Raw genomic sequence first — 18,657 nt, 5'->3', positions numbered from 1 at the left:
TTGCCAGCAAGTTAAAGAAGTATGGACTGGGTGAATGGACTCTAAGGTGGACAGAAAGCTGGATAGATTGTTGGGCTCAGTGGGTAGTGATCAATGGCTCAATGTCTAGTTGGCAGGCGGTGTCAAGCGGAGTGCCCCAAGGGTTGGTCTTGGGGCCGGTTTTGTTCAACATCTGCATTAATTGTCTGGATGATGGGATGGATTGCACCCTCAGCAACTTTGCGGATGACACTAAGCTGGGGGGAGAGGTAGATATGCTGGAGGGTAGGGATAGGTCCAGAGAGTGACCTAGACAAATTAGAGGATTGGGCCAAAAGAAATCTGATGAGTTTCAACAAGGACAAGTGCAGAGTCTTGCACTTAGAATAGAAGAATCCCATGCACTGCTACAGCCTGGGGACCGACTGGCTAAACAGCGGTTCTGCAGAAAAGGACCTGGTGATTAAAGGGGATGAGAAACTGGATATAAGTCAACTGTGTGCCCTTGTTGCCAAGAAGGCCAACGGCATATTGGGCTGCATTAGTAGGAACGTTGCCAGCAGATCGAGGGAAGTGATTATTCCCCTCTATACGGCACTAATGAGGGCACCTCTGAAGTATTGCATCCAAATTTGGGCCCCCCACTACAGAAAGGATGTGGACAAATTGGAGAGAGTCCAGCTGTAGGCCATAAGACTAATGGGGAGAAATTGTCTCAAGGAAATTGTACTCCATTTTGCTTATTTTGTTAGCCTTGAATTAGTAAGAAGAAATTGTTTTGGTTTTATTCTTTGCTTTACGTGTTATTGTTTTTAGAAGGATTGAAGTGTTATGGCTACACTTCTTGCTTTTGAAATTATTTACTGTTTTGTGTGTGAGTAAAGAATGTATAGCATGCTAACAGAGACCAATACTGATGGGCTGGATGGTCAGCAGGGGAGTGGAGAAATCAAGAGGAATCACCCGGATGGCAGATTGACGGCCCGAAAGTAAAGGCATACGCCCCAAGGACAAGATAAAGGGTGGAGCCAGAGGAACGAGATAAGAAACAGCTGCAGATACTCCCAGTGACAATGTGATTGGGAGCAACCTTGGCAAATATTCTCAAGAGCACCATCTTCTGCTCATTACTGCATTCAAATTAAAAGAAGGCTCAAATACTTGCCTTATCTAGAGCATTAATGAGAAACACCCATTAATTTATGCATTATCAATATTAAAATAGTACCTAGAGGCCACAACTGAGCTCAGAGCCCCATTTTACTAATCACTGTCCAAGCACGTTTTTCCCATTTTACAGACTGAGAAATGAGGCACAGAGAGATTAAGAAACTTCCCCATAGAATCATAGAATCATAGAATATCAGGGTTGGAAGGGACCCCAGAAGGTCATCTAGTCCAACCCCCTGCTCAAAGCAGGACCAATTCCCAGTTAAATCATCCCAGCCAGGGCTTTGTCAAGCCTGACCTTAAAAACCTCTAAGGAAGGAGATTCTACCACCTCCCTAGGTAACGCATTCCAGTGTTTCACCACCCTCTTAGTGAAAAAGTTTTTCCTAATATCCAATCTAAACCTCCTCCACTGCAACTTGAGACCATTACTCCTCGTTCTGTCATCTGCTACCATTGAGAACAGTCTAGAGCCATCCTCTTTGGAACCCCCTTTCAGGTAGTTGAAAGCAGCTATCAAATCCCCCCTCATTCTTCTCTTCTGCAGGCTAAACAATCCCAGCTCCCTCAGCCTCTCCTCATAACTCATGTGTTCCAGTCCCCTAATCATTTTTGTTGCCCTTCGCTGGACTCTCTCCAATTTATCCACATCCTTCTTGAAGTGTGGGGCCCAAAACTGGACACAGTACTCCAGATGAGGCCTCACCAATGTCGAATAGAGGGGAACGATCACGTCCCTCGATCTGCTCGCTATGCCCCTACTTATACATCCCAAAATGCCATTGGCCTTCTTGGCAACAAGGGCACACTGCTGACTCATATCCAGCTTCTCGTCCACTGTCACCCCTAGGTCCTTTTCTGCAGAACTGCTGCCTAGCCATTCGGTCCCTAGTCTGTAGCTGTGCATTGGGTTCTTCCGTCCTAAGTGCAGGACCCTGCACTTATCCTTATTGAACCTCATCAGATTCCTTTTGGCCCAATCTTCCAATTGGTCTAGGTCCTTCTGTATCCTATCCCTCCCCTCCAGCGTATCTACCACTCCTCCCAGTTTAGTATCATCCGCAAATTTGCTGAGAGTGCAATCCACACCATCCTCCAGATCATTTATGAAGATATTGAATAAAACCGGCCCCAGGACCGACCCTTGGGGCACTCCACTTGATACCGGCTGCCAACTAGACATGGAGCCATTGATCACTACCCGTTGAGCCCGACAATTTAGCCAGCTTTCTACCCACCTTATAGTGCATTCATCCAGCCCATACTTCCTTAACTTGCTGACAAGAATACTATGGGAGACCGTGTCAAAAGCTTTGCTAAAGTCAAGAAACAATACATCCACTGCTTTCCCTTCATCCACAGAACCAGTAATCTCATCATAAAAGGCGATTAGATTAGTCAGGCATGACCTTCCCTTGGTGAATCCATGCTGGCTGTTCCTGATCACTTTCCTCTCATGCAAGTGCTTCAGGATTGATTCTTTGAGGACCTGCTCCATGATTTTTCCAGGGACTGAGGTGAGGCTGACTGGCCTGTAGTTCCCAGGATCTTCCTTCTTCCCTTTTTTAAAGATTGGCACTACATTAGCCTTTTTCCAGTCATCCGGGACTTCCCCGGTTCGCCACGAGTTTTCAAAGATAATGGCCAGTGGCTCTGCAATCACAGCCGCCAATTCCTTCAGCACTCTCGGATGCAACTCGTCCGGCCCCATGGACTTGTGCACGTCCAGCTTTTCTAAATAGTCCCTAACCGCCTCTATCTCCACAGAGGGCTGGCCATCTCTTCCGCATTTTGTGATGCCCAGCGCAGCAGTCTGGGAGCTGACCTTGTTAGTGAAAACAGAGGCAAAAAAAGCATTGAGTACATTAGCTTTTTCCACATCCTCTGTCACTAGGTTGCCTCCCTCATTCAGTAAGGGGCCCACACATTCCTTGGCTTTCTTCTTGTTGCCAACATACCTGAAGAAACCCTTCTTGTTACTCTTGACATCTCTGGCTAGCTGCAGCTCCAGGTGCGATTTGGCCCTCCTGATAACATTCCTACATGCCCGAGCAATATTTTTATACTCTTCCCTGGTCATATGTCCAACCTTCCACTTCTTGTAAGCTTGGTCACGCAGGAAGTCTTCAGCAGGTTCAGGGATTAAACCCAGAGCTCCTGAATCCCAGTCCAGTGCCATAATTAAATGATTTTCTCACAGGGCTATCTTTCATACCCAGCACTTTGATGTCAGTTCTCATGAAAGTAACACACGATCCATGCATAGAACTGGCATGTGGTGTATAAGCTACTCCTATGTGGTTTTGAACCTCACTTATTTTGGGCCTTAATTGCAACTAACTGTGCTATGACAATTCTGGTCTAAGCCTCTCTAGCAATGCACCTCAATCTGAGGCAGTCAAACTCTTTTTTTCAGTTATGACCTAAGTCTTTGAACTTAGTTCTGTAGAGTTGAAAGGTGGGTGCACTAAGCTATTGTTCCATTTACCTGTCTACATTAGCACCTAATTTCTCTCCAAGATAGGCCTTTTCTGGCAAATGTCTATGGCAGTTTTCTTGGCAGCTGTAGACACAATCTGGGTCACTGTGCTGGAATTTCACTGCCTATGGTTATAGTCTGTGCCACCTCTGACACCATTATGTCATGAGACGAGCGCACAAGTGAGTAGATGATGATGGTGATTTATTCTGAAAAAAGAGCCAGAATGACCTGAAGGAAATTCTTTACACTAAGGACATGGTATATAATTAAGAACATTTATGAATTTAGGAGCTGTTTTGATGTTTCTTTCTATATTTTCTCAAGACAATACCCTTAATGACCTCCTCTATAATTGAAAAAATGGAAAGTCTCTATAAATACAGAGACTAATACAGACATCACAGAAGATATCCACACAGTATACAACACAGAAAAAGATATAGATACTATGAGCCAGATCCTTAGCTGGTGTAAATTAATGAACTCAATGGAGTTATGCTGATTTACACCAGCTGAGGATTTGGCCCTCTCAGTGTTCTTGGTGACTCAGAAAACAAGAAACAAGTCATTTCCCTGTTGTGGAGAATGTACAATCTAAATTCAACATGACACAACTAGTGAAGATCATAGACAAACAAAACTGGGGGGAAGAGGAGAGGATGGATAAGACTAGTAGTTATAAGACCATGCAGTTAGTAAGTCATTGGCACATCTTGTAAGCTCCATTAATTGTTGCTGCTCCTCTCCCACCTCCCCCACACCCATTTAATACAGAAGATACAAATGGCATAGGCGGTATGCCGAGCAAAAGAGAGGTCATGCTGGGAGTCAAAGAAAATGGAGCTGGAGGGCAGCATTTCCCAGTAGTCATCACTGGCATAAAGGCCCATGGGGAACTATTACATTCTGGTGGAAGTTAGAGGAAACTAAGGCCAATTTTGCTACCTCACCTAGGATTAGCTTTAGAGTCACCTTTGATATCCACCTCACCCAGCTACTCTGAGTCTTGTTCCAGCACAACTGAGAATTTAACCCTCAAATGCATAGTGAGATCATATGCAGAGATGGCAACAAATATTATTTTTATGTCATTTGAGAACAACCAATATATTTGATTAGTTTGGAATAATTACTGTCACATAAATCTAGCCCTTTCAGTAGCATGATCACTGTTTTCCATCATGAAGCAGAGGGAGTGAAATCTTATCTGTGTGTACAGAGTTGATCTTAAGATTTGTGGGATGCCAATAGAGAAATTAGATGACGGATCAATTCTCTTTCTAGGGTCATTATCAAAGTGGACTGATCTGGAGTTGGGAGCAATTTTCTTGTCCCAACCAGCTCCTGGCATTACAGAAGGAAAGATCAGACTGCCCTCTGTGTCAGCACGGAGCTTCCACAAACAATGGGTATCTAAGTAATCATTTGTGTTGCTTGTGTCTCAGGCTGAACCTGTTTGTAGAGGACAAAACGGTTTTCCTTTCCAGGATGACACTATATATGCTGTATGAGTATATGTGAGAGATACTCATAACAAAGTCTTAACACAGATGAGATCACAAAACTTCAGAACTTGCCTGATTTCCTGCTTTATTAAAAAATGAACCAAACCAACTGGTAGGAAGAATTTAATTAAAAAAAGGGTGAAAGACAATTGGGAATCATTTAAGAACACCTTATTAGATGCTGAAAAACCACAAGCCCACAATCACGGAAGAAGGCCATACTGGTGAAAAAATCAACCTAGTTTAAAGAAGTGAAGTATAAAAATTAAGTAAATAATAAAATAATAGTAATAATAATAATTAATAATAAATGCAATAAGAGGAAGTTGGTAGTAATATATATCAATCAGATATTAGGAATTATAGAAAATTGATAAGGGAAGCTAATGGACACCAGGAGAAATGCAGAAGCGTTAAAAACAATAAGGAGGTATTTCTTTTCATATATTAGGAACAAAAAGAATCCTGACCATGGTATTGGTCCAATACTAGATGGAAATGGCAGAATTATCAATAATAATGCCAAAAAGCTAGAAGTGTTCAATCACTATTTCTGTTCTGTATTTGGAGGAAAAAAAGATGACATAGTCTCATCATATGGTGATGATAACACTCTTTCAATTACATTAGTATTCCGGAGGATGTTAAACAGAAGCTACTAATGTTAGACATCTTTACAGTTAGCAGATCCAAATAACTTGAATCCAAGAGTTGGATAAGAGGTGGCTGAGGAGCTTGTTGGATCATTAATGTTGGTTTTCAGTAAGCCTTGGAGCGCTAGGGAAGTTCTAGAAGAGTGGAAGCAAGCAAAGGTTGTGACTTGGTACTGCCAACAGTTTGATCAAAAAACTAGAATAATATAAAATGAACATGGCATACATTACATTGACTAAAAACTGCCTAACTGATAGGTCTCAAAATGTTCTGATAGATGTGTTTCCAATGGGGGCCCACAGGGATCAGTTCTTGGCCTTATGCTATTTAATATTTTTATCAATGACTTGGAATAAAACATTAAATCATCGCTGATAACATTTGGAGATGACACAAAAATTGTGGGAGTAGTAAACAATGAAGAGGACAGTTCATTGATTCCGAGTGCTATGGATGCTTGTGAATAGGATACAATAAGAACATAAGAATGGCCATACTGGGTCAGATCAAAGGTCCATCCAGCCTAGCATCCTGTCCCAGCAATCAATGCCAGGTGCCCCAGAGGCAATGAACAGAACAGGCAATCCTCAAGTGATTCATCCCCTGTTGCCCATTCCCAGCTTCTGGCAAACAGAGGCTAGGGATACCATCCCTGCCCAAATATGTGTTTTAATACAGCTAATTGTAAAAGTATACTTCTAAGAACAAAGAATGTAGGCCATACTTACAGGATTGGGGATTCCATCTTAGGAAGCAGTGATAATGAAAATGATTTGGAGATCATGATGGATAATCAGATGAACATAAGCTCCCAGTGTGATGCTGTGGCCAAAAGAACTAATGTGATCTTGGGATGCATGAACAGGGGAAGCTCAAGTAGGAATTGGGAGGTTATTTTACATTTGTGTTTGGCTCTGGTGTTATCGCTGCTGGAGTACTGTGTCCAGTTCTGATGTCCACAATTCAAGAAGGATGTTGATAAATTGGAGAGCATCCAGAGAAGAGCCACAAGAATGATTAAAGGATTAGAAAACATGTGATATAGTGATAGATTCAAAGAACTCAGTTTACTTTGCTTAACAAAGAGAAGCTTAAGGAGTTACTTGATTACAGTCTATAAGAATATGAAAATAGCCATACTGGGTCAGACCAATGGTCCATCTAGCACAATATCCTGTCTTCCGACAGTGGCCAACGCTAGATGCTTCAGAGGGAATAAACAGAATAGCTAATCATCAAGTGATTCATCCCCTGCTGCCCATTCCCAGCTTCTTGCAAACAGAGCTAGGGACACTGCAGAGCATGTTTTGCATTCCTGTCCATACTGGCTAATAGCCACTGATAGACCTATCCTCCATGAACTTATCTAGTTCTTTTTTGAACCTTGTTATAGTCTTGGCCTTCACAGCATCCACTGGTAAAGTTTTCCATGGGTTGACTGTGAGTTGTGTGAAGAAATACTTTCTTTTGTTTGTTTTAAACCTATTGCCTATTAATTTTATTTGGTGATTCCTAGTTCTTGTGTTATGAGACGGAATAAATAATACTTCCTTATTTACTTTCTCCACAGCAGTCATGATTTTATAGACCTCTATCATACCCCCCCTTAATTATCTCTTTTCCAAGCTGTAAAGTCCCATTTTTATTAATCTCTTCTCATAATCTGCCCTCATGCCTTACAAAGCCCTCCTGAAGCCTGAAACAATACAGTCTCTCACTGTTTCCCTCCAGATACTTCCTCAAAATTCCTTCCTTTTCCTCTGGTTTATCACACAATCCTCTACTTCCACTCTACCTCAGCTTCTCTCTTTTCTGAAATTCAACTTTTAGTGCTGTAAATCACCAACATATTTTAAAATCTAAGTTCAAACACATTATTTTAAAAACAAATTAGAAGTCATGTACGCAAAACACTTGATATTATTTTACTGTAATGCCTGAAGTTTACATCAGTCCCTCTGGAAACTACATCCCCCAGAATGCCTTGATCCTGGATAAGGAGGCTTACCCAGCTTAACCTGGGCCTTCTCTAAAAAGGTCAACACCCTCTGTTATTGAGGGACATTAAGTGGCTTCAGTGAGGGCAGGTGAAGATATTGCCAGAAACTCATTAGTGAATTAGGTTCTGAAATTGAGAGATGCTGAATTCTTGCAACTCAACATCTCTGGGCCTGATGTGTACCTCACTTACATGGGTATAAATCATGAGTAACTCCATTGAACTCATTAAAAACTCAGTAAAATAAGAGTTTGGCCCAGAGCTCTTGATTGTGGGTTGTATAAAGTTAGCAATCTAGATGCTGTATTCCAGGTGCAGAGTAATTTTGGTATAAGACCATCCCATGTCTTCAGCAGTTTGTTGTTGTTTTTACGCTTGAAATTTCAGCAAAAAAACAGGAGGGAGAAATTTTCTGAATTATTTTCAAGAAATGCTGTTGTTTGGTTTTGACCAGCGCTAGGGAAAACACAGTGGAGAATTGAGCCCGATGTCTTCCTCTGGCTAGCTTCTCAGGGAAGGGATATAATTATCACTATACTCAGTACAGTTCTGCTTCATCATCATCCCTGGTCTCCATAGATCAAAAGTGAGGCAAATGAGATTAAACAAATATACAAGTGGAGCTTTTAAAGGGGAAAATGTGTGGAAAACCTCATAGTTTCATAGTTGAAAGCTGATTCGGCCTCATCTCTAGCCAGTTATGATTTCAAGATAAACAATGTCTGTCTGGAGCAGCTGAGTCTCCTTTTGTTTCAGGAAATCTGTCTTTAGCCCATGTAAAATGGATTTGATTTTGCCAGATCAGACTGGTTGCATTGTCAAAATAATGGTTGAACCTGCATTGCTTTAACAGGATACTCTCTCTCACACACACATGCACTGTTTTGACTCCTGCCACCCCAGTTGTGGCTGTCCTTCAGCGTGTTTGACAATTAGATGAAGAGTGGTTAAAGCTTCTCTGGGAAGGACCACAAAATATAAATCACTTTGGACAAAGAAGGTTTTGAATTCTCTTATGGGAAGCAAATTTCTTTGCTATGCAGAAGAGAAATAAAGTAAATAAAAATAAAATGAAATCAATCACATTTAGCCATTGACAGAATATCAGCAGCAGCAGAGGATAAAGGTAACGAGTGCCACAGTTGAGATGATTTGAGATTTCAAAGGAAGTTTACTGCTCTGAATTTTATTTCGGCTGTGACCCAGGCTGGTTGGCATGCCCACCTTCAGGTCCCTTGCATTCATTACACATTATCTCTCACTATTTCATAGGCAGACTGCTGAGGCTGGTATGATTTTTTTTTCACACCTGGTTTCCTTAATACAATCTCACAACCTAGAACTCAGAACAAAGTAGGGATGGGAAAGCTCATTTCCTAAGAATGAACAGTTAAAAAATGAAAACTGGGCAAAAAGGAGGGAGTTTCACATTCCTTCCCCATTTCAAAAATTAAGAGATCACAAGTTCACACACTGTTTTTAATCTATCAGACTGCATGCCGGTTTGAGGTTGGAAAAGGTACAGATACAATGCAGGCTTCTCTCTTTGCCCTATTGCAATTTATCCCTGAACTTGGGTGACTTGTTCTGGGGCAAAAGGACAAACTTAGCCAGGGCCTCATTTGATGAAAGGCAGAAGATTGTGATCAAGTGCATATGGGATCAGGGTTGGAGGAGAGATTGGCATTTTTATGGAATAATGATGATTAGTAAAAGCAGACTTCTGAAGTGTTTCTGTGAATACCTCTACAGCCCAGGCTTCATGGTGTCCACAGATTTATCATCTATAGACAGAAATATAACAGAGGCTTTCAGCACTAAGGTATCTCATTTTGGATAAATCCTGTCATAGAGCTGAAAATCCTGTGCATCATGGACAGCAGGAGTCAAATAGGTCACTCAATGTTTTCCATTCTCATGTCATTCTCTGAAGAACCTCACGACTTAAAAGCTCAGTAGTTTGAAGAACAGGTAAAATTGATTCAGTTTCTTAGTGGAAAAGAGGATCAACAATCTAGTAAGGATGGACAAACATATTTGGACAAAAGAGAGACCCAACAACTGACAAGTACTGAATGGACCTGAACTTTTGAAGATTTTTGTTTGTTGCATTTTTCTTAAAAGTATTTGCATATGCCTTGTACTCCATGGTTAAGGATAAGACTGAAATCAGAAATATTCCAAAAATTGACACGTTATTTCAAACCTTGACCAAAACTGAAAGTACTGACAACCCCACGAGAAAGTCTGTTCTCCTAAGCCTTTCTTGACTAAAGCACTTTCTGGGCTAAAAAGACTTAGATAAGACTCTGAACATTTGAATATGTATACCAAATAAACCTCTGAACTGTCTTTATTTAAGAGGGAAAATACTATATTTATTTTTCTTTACACCTATATTTTTAGAGGCAGAAGAAAATGCTGTCTCCTGAAATCTGACTACGATAGGAGATGGGCATCTCTGTGGGGGACAGTGAGAGATAGGAGCCTGAGAGCTGACAGAAATAGAGGATAGGGTAGCAAAGACTAGGTCGATTAGCAGGGAGGATAAATAAACATGAGTCTGGCCTGAAAGAAAGAGGAGAGAGAGAGAGAGAGATTGTATGTCTGACAAATCAGGGAGCAAAGAGAAGCTGACAAGATAGAAAAAGACAGCATTATCAAGGAGATATTTCCTTGGGACATACAGTATAGTATTTTTGCCAAAGTGGCTGTGAAAGCCTAAGAGATCTGGAGTATATATATATATATATATATATATATATATATATATATATATATATATATATATATGTTTTTCTTTCACTCCAAAATGAATCAGCAGCTGGATCTGAAATCTGTTATGATCTGACTTGGGCTTATTCTCCTTCTGTGTACAATGTATGTCTTTAATCAAAGGAAATCCAGACCAGGAGACTTATAGGATTATTTTTTAGCAGCTTTGGAAGACAGTTGCTTGTAAAACATGCCAAGAATGAAGTTTCCAGTGGCAACGTTTAACACCATTGTACTTTATTCCCAGGAGGGCATGTTGGCATAGCTTTAAACATACTGAGCTGCTGTTTCTGAGTCTGTGACAAAATACAGCATAAACCTCTCTCTCTGCTTCCTCTGCTTCTCATCCCAACCCCTAAGAGGATAATCTTAGAGGAGGAGCCTAGAGACTAAATCACTTTTCACCCCCAAGGTAGAGTCCTTTTCAAGGCAGAGGAATAATGACAATGAACATACATTTAGACAGGATATGCCATTCCTAAGATTCTCAAGGCACTTTACAAACTTACAAACACATTGAAATACAGAGGTTAGATACTGGTAGGGGCCACCTCATCCATTACCATTAAAATGCAACCACCTCAAAGGTGAAATCTGGAAGCTTTTCAGCAGCTCACATCAACACTTAACCAAAGCTTGTGACAGGAATTGAAGATTGTGGGCTCAATTTTCAGTTGCTCCATTCCTGCACTCGAGGCAGGGCCAAATGTAGCTCTTAGCCTCAGCACTGTTCTGTCTTAAATTTGGCTTCCCATCACTAGCCAAAAGTGCAAATGCACTCTAGCTACACCACCTCTCTAGCTTCTATTCACCCCAGACATGCATACAATGCCCCCTAAACCAGGAGCTGGGAGCAAAGCCAATATAGAGTCCCTGATGCAGTTCTACACCACCCAGATGCTCCTGTGCAGGGTTTTTTTTAAGGGTAGCACTTATCCAAATTGCAAATGGATCAGGAAAATAGGATTAACACCAACAACTCCTGAGAAAAGAGCTATGGGACCTTTAACAACCACCAATGATCAGAAAACACGGAAGTCTTCAGAAGGTTGGTGAAGCAGGACTTATTCATCCCTTAAGAGAGAGACCCCCATTTTCTTCTTCTGAACCTTTAGAAGGAAACACATAAAACAACCCTGGGGAAATAATTCCCCCACTAGCAGTGTTAAGCAAGTCAAATACATTAATATATCCGGTGCTTTAAAATTTAATGAAAAATGGATTAGTTAGCGAACAACAAAACAGCTAATCTTTACAGCTGAAGCTGCAGCTCCTCCCCAAGCTCCTCTAAATCTTTTCAGTGAAACATATTTTCTGGCTTACTCTTTGATCCCTATCATTTTACAACAGTATGCATCCAAGATATGACATTCTCTTTGGTTTGAAATGATGAAACAGCATATCTGACAGGGGTACATGTATTGGTACCTGTCCACCTGAGAGTTCCTGCGTGTAACCAATCACTGCCGTCACTTCCTTTGAACACACAGCCTTATTTAGAAGAAAATTTGGCAGTTTTTTGAGACTAAGGTTGTGACATTGCCCCTGTCTGATGGTTCCATTTACCGACATTTAGCAGCACTGCGATTGGCACACAAAGAAAGATGAAAGATGTGTTCAGGAATCACTGAGTTCGTTCTGTTTTTATTAAGGGAGCAGAACATCTTCTGTGTTTTCATTTTATATTATGACTTTTCTTTGGCAATTTGAATGAAAGCTATGCAGAGTCCTGAGTTGAATTTAAAGGGGCATGGCCGCTAAAGGTCTGAAATGTGGTATTTTATTTTCTTATTTGCTAGAGCTACTATCTGTCTAAGATACATGCATGGCTACCATTACCATAGTATCTGAGCACCTCACAACCTTTAATACATTTATCTTTACAACATCCCAGGTGGTAGGGAAGTGCTTTTACCCCCATCTGCTACACTGAGACCCATTTGTAAGAAATGGGGCATAGCGAGACAAAATGATTTGCCAGGTTCACTCAGAAAGATTGTGGGGAGAGCAGGGACTTGAACATAGGTGTCCAAAGTTAGCTCCCCACCAACTCAACCATCCTTCTTCTACACTAGAGAATTCTAGAGAGTACACTATATGCTAGAGAATAAAACTCCTGGGATCTCTTTTTATTGCTAAGTCATTACAAAAGACTCCTAGCCCACCACCTCATTCTTACTTGGTGATTTTTCTGTCTTCATTTTTATTTTGACATTTGGGGGTTTGTTCTATTTTAGAGTGAGGGTAACCACCCTGGAGAAGGCAATCAATCTACCACACCCATCATCTCTGGAAGCTGAACTAACCAGGAGACAGAAAGGATGGGCAGCTGAGAGGAGTCATAAGAATAACAGAATAAAATAAGCTGCAGTACAAAGGTTGTAATAACAGGCTGCTGATAGTCTCTTCTGTTATTACTATCCATCCCTGTCATATTCTCATCAGACTGTAATTAATGCCTATCACATGCCCTGTGCTCTTCCAGTTTTAGAACTCCCTTCCCACTCTCAGCTCATTTATTTCTTTGACATTACTGCAGTTCTATGTATCTGTGCCTTTTCTAACTTAAGTTATTATAAAAATAATACTTTGCATGGCAGGCAGCATTAGTGAATGTTTATATAAGGGAACAGAGTCCGGAGACTGGGATTCAAAAGCTGGATCCACAACTGATTTACTCTATGACCTTGGCCAAGTCATTTGTTTCTCTTTAGCTCAGCTTCCTCATCCGTTAAATGGGGATACTTGATGCAAATACACTATATAAGAGAAAAGTATTACTGTTTATTGTCTGTGATATGGGGACAATTATCATCAGAAAGAAATCATTGTGTAAGTGCAAAGAATTATAGCAAATTTCTAGATCGCACTTTTCCCTCTGGGAACCTGAAAGTGCTGTTTAAATATACATTAATTAAGCCTTAGTGTAGCCATGCAAGGTAGGTAAAGGAAAAGTACTTACCTATAAATTTTGTTCTCTGAAGATATATATCCTAATGGATCACCCATCTTGGATCAATTCTTTCTTAACATGGCCATGCATTAACTCTGATAGCTGGTAAGTCCTCAGTTGTTAATTTATGGGTGCATACACATACCCCTGAGGTAGCTTCTCAGACTGCCCATTACAATTTTATAGGAAGTCATTTTATTGTAAAGGAAAGTCATGGAATTGGGAGCATAACTCCCCAAATAAAATCCAACTAAATATAAAAGAGAATGTTTACTGATGGTAAGGTACTACACTTAGCACTACATTGAAAAGGAATAATGCGGAAGATCTATAGAGAGTTAATTTCATTGTATATATTTGCACTAGACACCTTATCCAATCAGATATAAACATGCCATGTGATCTGTGTATCCATTCAAAACAGCTCAAATTGGGAATTTCAAAAAATGGAAGAAATACTCATAGAACATATACTTTCAATCAGCTTCCATCGGTTCAGGTAAAACACTGATGGGATGATTGCGGGGCGGGGGGGGGAGAAAGGTGGAAATTATGAGATGTTCACAGACAATGAAGGAAGAGAACAAAAGGCAAAAGAGTTTAAATAAATTATTTGTATTAGTTCTTTCAATTCTAGTGCTGGATGATTATAACTGATATAGTGGAGTACAGAACTATAGGTAATATCTTTGATAGAATGGACATAACCCACTAAGAGCTTTATATCTCACGTTCTCGCAGTCAGGCTTAAAGAGACTCTAGGAATGTCTCACTGAAAAAAGAAGCTCTGTTTTTCCATATTTGATTTAACATCTGCTCTCAGAAGTGGCCTAAAATAGAGCTAAAAGAGTGCTATATTGTTTCGATACATTAGGCAGTTTGACCTCTTCAGATTAATGTCAAAAGTATTGGCATAATTCATTGAAAGCCTAGTGAAGAAGAGAGGCTTTGCAATGCACTGGGCTGTGTTGTGTCAACATGCTTTCCAGCACCCTGCACTATCAAACATGCTAGGAATGTGAATGGCAATTGAAATTTTCCTGCATTTATCCTATAGAAACATGGCCACTCTGGTTGTTTTGCACTGACTTATTGCACGCAGTTCTGTCAAGATCTCACTACCACAAGTATGCAGGAGAAATTGCAATTAAACTAAAAGACCTTTTTGTTGTTTTTTTTTTAAAGTATTTTTAAAAGTGAAAAGGATAAAGAATATCCCTTACTACCACTCAGGGATGAAAAAGTCTCTTTTCACTTAGCCTTTAAAGCCATTGTGATTTATAATGTCATATCTTACCAGAAAAAAATCATATTCTTCACTATCCATTGCATTATAAAGGAGGAATGTTAATTATCCTTTTTGTACTTCCAATAGCAGGACAGCCTTAATTCCATCTACCCTGAAAATATGCTCTGACCACAAGTATTCGAAAGCAATGTAACACCTGTGAGTCACACAAGAATGAAACAATGAAAGCAAAGAGCCAGAATTGTCCTTCTTTGGTGTGAAATGCATTCGTGGTATTATCAGACTGGTCACTAGACATGAAAAAGAGGTATTCACAAGTCTGTCTGTCACAGACTTATGTTCTGTCCAAAGCCTACTGACTTCAGTGGCCTTTGGATCAGGCCCATACTAAGGACCAAAATATCTATTGGTGTAAATGGGCAACATTCAGTTAAAGTCAATGCTGCTACACCCATGTACGCAAGCAGAGAATATGGTTTTCATAATTAACTGTATAAAATAGTGGTCTGTGCCACATAAGCTATATTCTGTTCAAAGCTGGCCAGAGGATAATAATTCCATTTCACGACAACTTTTGAGGTTTCAAAAACCAAACCTTTTGAATGTTTACACAAATTACAATTGTGTGGAAATGTCCATTTTTTATTTAAAAGATCTGTTTTTTATTCAGCTCTCTCTCTCACCAGAAGTAACTAGACCTGGGCCCCTGAAGCCTTCTGGTCAAAAACGTAGTTGAAATCAGTATGTCTCCTTGAAACATTTCAGCTTCAACAAAAAGCATAATTATATTCAAATACATTTAATTAACATGGCCTGACCAGCTCTAATCACATTTACAAGGTAGGGATGACCCTGAGCCCGGATATATGTGTAACCCGGGGACTCTTTATACTCACACAAGATACACCTTTGGGAGACACATTTTTAGAACCCGGTCCCACATTTTTCTCTCAGAATCTGAGGGTTTCATTTTGCATCCACAATTAGTTACAGGCATAATTTAGGGCTAGAGTTTCAATGTCCTAAAGCAAAATATTGTAGCCTGATCTATAGATTATGAATAAAAATGCCGTTATCACGTTCAAGGTTGATAGGGTCCTTGCCCCAAGATCAGGCCCAGTATTATTAAAATTGTGGTATAGTTGGGAACCCCGGTGTGCAGGTGCAACACTCGCACTATCGGAACGCTTTTCTATTGACAAGTCAATACTGTATTAATACATTGAGCACAGTCACACTCACTCTAATACAGGAAGGGAGATAGAGATAATACAGAAAGTCCATCTGAACATCCAGACTCGCATCATCCCTTGCAGAGCACCCTAAAATGTTAGCCTTTATCTTCCTCATTACTGTCACCTTCCTCATCTTCACCATCGTTCTGACCCTTCCCAAGAGCTACATCTCCCTCTTCCACTGCCCCAGGCTGGGATGACACTTTGATAATATGTTACGCTGATGTTACCATGTTTAATGCATCGTCAATAGGGGTTTCTCGCCTCTTCCTGATTTGTATTTCCTTCCCTCACCAATGTTAAGGTATCCTTCTTCTATAGGTTAGTGTATTTATGATTTCATCCCATTATCGTATATATCAATTTGTTGCCAGGCATTCTTTTGGTCGGATGTTCCTTCCAAAACCTTCCAGAAGCTCGTGTCAGTTCATGTTCTTTGGTTGGCTGATGTCATTATGGACAAAATTCCCCCCTACACTCTACTTTCAGTTCCCCAAAACCTAAGTTTATCCATACCAAAATTCATAGGCCTCAAGCATAATGCTAGGTTTCAGAGTAGCAGCCGTGTTAGTCTGTATTTGCAAAAAGGAGTACTCGTGGCACCTTAGAGACTAACCAATTTATTTGAGCATGAGCTTTTGTGAGCTACAGCTCACTTCATCGGATACATTCAGTGGAAAATACAGTGAGGAGATTTATATACACACAGAACATAATGCTAACTGCTGAAGCCAATGTCTTACAGGATACAAGCCTGTAGGTTCCTTTCAGTACTGCTGAATATAATAAAGCAGAATATAATGCAGAACAGTGGACATAATACAGGTAAGCTGGCCCACTAGGCTACAATATAGGGGCCCAAGCTTACAATACAAGCATATATGGCATTTTCAGAAGGACAATTATGACCTGTGCAAGATCTGGAAATAAGGTATAAATTTTTAACAGTGAAAATAATTAGCCATTGGAATAATTTACCAATGGTTGCAGTACAGTCTCCATCACTGACAATTTTAAAATCAAGATTTTTCCTCTAAAAGATCTGCTCTAGGAATTTGGCGGGGTGGGGGGGAAGTTCTATGGCCTGTTTTAAACAGGAGGTCAGATTGGATGATCACAATGTCCTTGGAATCTATGAATATGCAGGTTCAAAGTACCTAATTGCTCCCACTACTCAGGTATTTAGATGTCTAAAGGACATACACTTCACCCTCAGTTATTTTCACTTGCAATATTGTGGGTCCAAATCTGTCTATTTTGTCATTTATTTGGTTTCCATCACCATCAATACCCGAGAAGCTCACAAACATTAGCAAATTTGTCCTCAGAACACTGCTGTGAAGTAAGGTAACATTAATCCCGTTTTACAGATGAAGAACTGAGGCATGGAGAAATAGAATGATTTGCTGATGAGTCACTCAGGAAGTCCGTGACCAAGAATTGAACTCAGGTTTCCTGAGTCCTGGTCCTGAACCATGAGAGCCTTCTTCCTCTCCAAGGACCGTTGGGTAAGACCAGGCTGACAATTAGACCTTATGTATCCTGTGTGTATACCTTCTTTTTCCTTCAGAGTTCCTTGAAACTCCATCCAAGATTTACATGCAGATACATCCCACTCCCTACACAGTTATTCTATATCCTGAAATCCATTATGCAAATGCAATGTCATATGAATCCATTATGTAAGGTAAATTCTTAAAGCTTGTTACCCTTTCTTCTCCATTTTAACTTGTTTGACTCTAGGCAGAGCTCAGTGGGACCACTCTTGTATAAATGTACTCATGTGCATATGTCAGGGTTCCCTCCCCGCTCTGAACTCTGGGGTACAGATGTGGGGAACCGCATGAAAGACCCCCTACAGTTATTTCTACCACCTTAGGTTAAAACTTCTCCAAGGCACAAATCCCTTCTTGTCCTTGGATGGTATTTGCTGCCACCGCCAAGTGAGTTAGACAAAGATTCAAGGAAAAGAACCGCTTGGAGTTCCTGTTCCCCAAAATATTCCCCCCTAGACCCTTCACCCCCTTTCCTGGGGAGGCTTGAGAATAATATCCTCACCGATTGGTACAGGTGAGCACAGACAAATCCCTGGGTTTTTAGGATACTTAAAACCAATCAGATTCTTTAAAAAAACAGAAATTTATTAGAAAGAAAAAAAAAAAGTAAAAGAAACACCTCTGTAAAATCAGGATGGAAGGTAATTTTACAGGGTAATCAGATTCAAAACACAGAGGATTCCTTTCTAGGCAAAACTTTAAAGTTACAAAAACAGGGATAAACCTCCCTCTAAGCATAGGGAAATTTCACAAGCTAAAAAAAAATAGATATTCTAATGCATTTCCTTGCTATTACTTACTATTCCTGTAATTTTAGATGTATCATTCAGTAGGAACTGGATTACTTGCTTGGTCTCTCTCTTTGTCTCCTGAGAGAACACAACACAGAGCACAAAAACAAAAACTCCCCTCCCCGCCCGCCCCAGGTTTGAAAGTATCTTCTTTCCCCATGGTCCTTCTGTTCAGGTGCCAAGTAGGTTAATTGAACTGATTAACCCTTTACAGGTAAGGAAATTCTGTAATTCTGGCCAAGAGGGATTTTATATTACTGCATACATAAAGGTTGTTACCCTTCCCTTTATATTTATGACAGCATATAT

This window comes from Lepidochelys kempii, chromosome 6 (genome assembly GCF_965140265.1).
Source record: "Lepidochelys kempii isolate rLepKem1 chromosome 6, rLepKem1.hap2, whole genome shotgun sequence".
Classification (NCBI taxonomy): Eukaryota; Metazoa; Chordata; order Testudines; family Cheloniidae; genus Lepidochelys; species Lepidochelys kempii.
The sequence above is the reverse complement of the archived record's forward strand: the minus strand, read 5'-3'. Positions refer to the sequence as shown.